The following is a 4,989-nucleotide window of genomic DNA, read 5'->3' as shown; positions in this document are numbered from 1 at the left end:
ATTGCTAAATATCCACTTTAGTGTCTGCTTTGTAAACACCACAGCCTAGATGGATAAATGGTGAAAGGGAAAACAGTATAATTCACATCAATCTGCCAAGTTGCTAGTGGTTCTTGACCCCCAGTTGATGAAACCTTCCATATTGAATTTTATTATATTCAGTATATCATTCCTCCCTCAAACATGTGATCACTATAAATTATTATGAAAGATGAAGAGTCATGGACTCTGACATGCATGGCATGAGCATAGAGAAAGGCCAAGGAATGGCCCCATGTAGCACTTCGGATCTTCAGGCCCCCTACCCTCAGACAGGGCCCAATGTCTGCTTCCGGGGCAGGGCTGGACCTGCCACCAGTCCCGGAGCAGGTATGGAGGCTGCTCTGTCCCCTCAAGCTCCTCTCACAGCCCAGTCCTTCAGGCCCCCAGTGCTGTCAGCTGCAACCTGGTATTTGGACAGAACTGGCTTCCCTCCAGGGTGGGGCCTCAGACTCAGAAGCTATCCATCCTCTGGAATTGGTCTCTATCTAATTCCTTCTTGTAAAACAGCTTGACCTCCCAGCTCACCAGACCTTTGGCCTTGTGTGGATGTGTGTATACATACATGTGTACTGTAGAACCAAAACAAAAATGGAATCACTTTTGTTGGGGACAAAATGGAGTTGGCTACTGCAGTCACATTAATGAAAAAAAATGAAGCTTAACCTTACCTAACATTAGCTACAGGAATTTACAGCTCTTCTCAGAAATTAGCAGAGGACGCCAGGCAATCCGCAGATGCCAAATCTGTTCACACCATCTTTGGAATTCCTTGTTCCTGACTCAGCTACTCTGAGCCAAATAAGGAAGAAGGCCACCAGGCCTCAGCTGAAAAAGACAAATTCCGCATTTACCCCTTTAGTCCTTACTAGTCCCTTGTGTTATTTCACGTTCTTCTTTTTTTCTTTTTCACTTCCTTTGTAATAGCAATGCCTTTGTTACTAGTTTCTAAGAACTCATTTATGACTAAGGATGTTAACCATTTGTCATGCAATGCAAATGAAATGCTGTTTTATTGCCATCAGTTTACTACGGTGTTCTGTATTTTGGCTATGTATTAAAATATAATCATGTAGTGTTTAAAAACAAACAGAACACCTTTAGTCAATAACTAACAGGAAACTTATTGCTCCCGCAGCCTTGGGTTTCCCGGTTTTGCAGGTCGTAAGCCTTGAAAACAAACTCATCTTTCTGCTTTGTTTTACGCAGTGTGCAGAATTTGGTTTTTGAAAATACATACCTGTGTGCACATAGGGGCCAGAACACAGGTCCAAGCTCACTGACGCAGTCCAGGACCCAAAAAAGAAATGACAGAAAACCTTCCTCCAAAAACGGGGGAATGGGAAAGGCGTCGGCGAGGAGACGTTTCCGCGCGCTGTACTGTTGCGGTGAATAGGAGACACACACCCTGAACTTTCGCGAGAAGTAGGAAGTACCGCGCCTGCGCACTGCAGTAGTTCCTGCTGGCTTTGGCAGGTTCGCTGGCGGGTATGTGACAGAGGCGGTCAGTGTGGAGGCCACTGCACCCCCGGGGACTCGCCACTAGGAGCAGCACCTTAGCCAACACCTCGAAGATCGAAGCCGAGATGGCTCGGACTAAAAGAACAAGACCACAGCACACCATTTAGGGCTGCTTAAGGCTCGCTCTGCTAAGCTTCGCGGAGAACTCATTACTCCAACAGGTGGTGGTGCTGGTGAGCCGGAAGGTTTTGTTGTAGCCAAGACAGGTGGTGCTCGAATTGGGTTTGTGGGCTTTCTAACTATGAGGAAGTCAGCCCAGCTCAGTAACTTGGCAGGGTTATATTCCGAGGTGGCAGCCTGAATTCACTACTCTGACCACTGTGCCCCGTGTCATCAGATACAAAGGGGCCAAGATCCAGCTCCTGGATCTCCCAGGTATCATTGAGGGTGCCAAGGATGGGAGAGGCAGAGGCCGTCAGGTCATTGCAGTAGCCCGAACATGTAACCTGATCCTGGTTTTTCTGGATGTCCTGAACTGTTGAGACATAAGAAGATAACTGAAAACGAGCTGGAAGGCTTTGGCATTCACTTGAGCAACAAAACCCTCTAATATTGGTTTTAAGAAGAAGATAAGGGACGCATTCATCTCAAAGCCACTTGCCCTCAGAGTGAGCTGGATGCTGAAACTGTGAAGAGCTTTCTGGCTGAGTACGAAATTCGTAATGCCGATGGGACCGTCGCAATACCACAGCTAATGACTTCATTGAAGTGGTGGAAGGAAACAGAGTTTATATCCCCTGCTATCTATGTGTTAGTTAAATAAGATTGATCAGATCTACACTGAGAAATTGCGTATCGTCTATAAGATGCCTCATTGTACCCATCTCTGCCCATCACTGCTGGAATTTTGATGACTTGTTGGAAAATATCTGGGAGTATCTGAAACTAGTGAGGACTTAGACCAGACGCAAAGGCCAGTTCCCAGATTACACATCCCCAGTGTTGTGCTGCCTTACCCCAGAACCACGGTGGAGGATTTCTGCTGAAAATTCACGAAAATCTTATCAAAGAATTTAAATACGTTCCAGTCTGTGGTTTCTCTGTGAAACACAAAGAAATGGTTAAAGCCATATGTTGGGGGATAAGGATGTCATTCAGACACTGAAACCTTCCCCTTTCTCCATCTGCTAGGCCAACCACTGCAGCTTTCCAAATGACCAAGCATCCTACCCCAAACCCCTTCTGGCTTTGGATCAAGATTCATAGGAGGGAGATGGAGGCACCCAAACTGGCACTTCACTTGTCTTCATGTCACCTTGTACTTTGAACTGCATAAAGGACCAGGTAGGAAAAAAAAATGACCACATTCATTAGGATTTATTTGTTTATTTATTTATTTATTATTTATCTATTTGGGAATTCATAATTAAGGTGGTCATAGGATCATAAACATCTTTGAAATCTTGTTCAGGGCATGAGTATGCAAATCTGCAAATATGTAAACAAGGACACCTTTACCTGAGGTGAGGCTAATGAATGTTTAATGAATTCTTGAGTGACATAACCTTTCAGTGACAGTGCTTGCTCTGCTTTTCATGCTTGCATATAGGACACATCAGTAATTATTTAAACTTTTATCTTTCATCATTTAATTAATGGAAATAAAGACAAACCTGAATATATTCTATTATTGAAGAAAATGACAAAATATTATAACTACCGAAGAGAAAAAAAATTTGTGAAAGCTCATTTTAGACCAATTTTGTTGTATTTTAAAATATCTGTATTTACAGAACTACATTAAGATAAATATAAGCTTTATAGCAACCCAAATATTTCCTGTTCATTTATGAGTATGATCGATAGGAGCTGCTACAAAACAGAAGAAAAGGTAAATCCTTAAAATATTCAATTCTAGAATGTGTTCATGACCTTTTGTGCCTTGTGCCACATGATGAATTATTCATAGAACATTGATAACAGTGTGACATACAGTCTTATACACAGGGGATCAAATCATTGAGCTGGGAGAGGAAGATTGTAATTCTGCTTTTGGCTCTGCCATTACCTGTTTGACCCTGGCCAGTTTATTCATTCATTCATTCATTCATTTATTCGACTCAACAAAATTTTAGGAAACTTCTCCCATGTGCTTTGCACTCTACCCAGCAATGGGATATAGCAATTACCAAAATGTCCCCAGCTTCATAAAGCTTACAGTACAGTCATTTAACCTCCATTCAAGTCATTTACTTTCTAGTCAAGACATAATTTTTTTGGTCTCAAGTGTTCTTATTTATGAAATGAAAGAATTGGGTATTTGTAATACCCTATCAAAGACTCCTGAGTCTTCATCAATGAAACAGGCTTTCAGTCATGTTCTCCATAATGATTGTAGGTTGTCCTGAGTTATGCATACCATGTTGCAAAATTCTTATGTGACCACTAGCAACTGTTCCTTGAGCCAATTGACATTTTTGCTCTATGGTACATCAAATACTACCACGATATTCACTGAACAATGCACGTGTGCATCCCATAATCATGACCTCTTTAAGTTTCACTCCTAACTCAGAGCGTTCCAACCAGTGTGAATGGGCTATGGGAGTGTGAGATGATAGCAATTCCCTCCAGCTATAGAGGAGTATGATAAGGGTGTGGTAGGCTAGAGCACCTGGCTTGTGGGCTTCTAAAGCAAACAACCCTATCTATTGCCTTTTATGTATTGTATATGTATATCATTTTCTAGGTATACCATGATGTAAAAGAAATTGGGAATTATTACTCTAACCAATCAAGTTATAAAGTAAAAAATGCAAATATTACAATGTAGGTAAAGAAAAAAGTAAATTATAAGAGCAGAAGAAAATTAGGAAATAGTCACTGTCAAGTTCTAAAAAGTCTTTTAGAGCACCAAAACTAATTTAATATTATCTGTATAAAATTGGAACCAACAGATTTTAGGCTATTTCAGGGAATATAATACTATACAAGAATATGACATCGAATCTAAAGTAAAGGAGTAAGCAGCGTCTTTGGTCAAAAGTCTCAAGGTATAAATTAATCATTTCAGTTTATGAGGTGGTGTCCCCTTTTCCTTTATTTAATATGTTTATAAATAATCATTCTCTAAAAGGGCTATACATAACCTCTATGTTTGTAAAGTTAAATAATATATACTACCAAATCTAAATTCCTGTGATTATGTCCCTGGAACCCTAAGGGATAATTATTTTTAAAGCTTTCTTATTCTGACTTAAATATAAGTAAATAAATTAGATCAAAGCCCTGATTTCTATAAGAACTCCTGTTGGTTCTTATAGAAATACCATCCCTCAAGGTTCTCAAATCTGTCAACCTCCCCATTCACACAGCCACTGCCTTAAGTCTAGCTTTCATGTCTATCATCCAGTCCCCCTCCCCATTGTTTCCAGAATGCTTCTCTGTCCTCTGCAAGATGTTTTGAAGGATCCACTTCATCTATAGAGT

General features: G+C 40.8%; 1 pseudogene; it reads left to right on the top strand.

Moving 5' to 3' along the window:
* Positions 1-221: 221 nt before the first annotated feature.
* On the top strand, positions 222-2,691 carry LOC133096637 (developmentally-regulated GTP-binding protein 1-like; annotated as a pseudogene).
* Positions 2,692-4,989: the final 2,298 nt, after the last annotated feature.

The sequence above is a fragment of the Eubalaena glacialis genome, chromosome 8 (genome assembly GCF_028564815.1).
Source record: "Eubalaena glacialis isolate mEubGla1 chromosome 8, mEubGla1.1.hap2.+ XY, whole genome shotgun sequence".
Taxonomy (NCBI): Eukaryota; Metazoa; Chordata; class Mammalia; order Artiodactyla; family Balaenidae; genus Eubalaena; species Eubalaena glacialis.
This window is presented reverse-complemented; position numbering and strand designations above follow the sequence as displayed.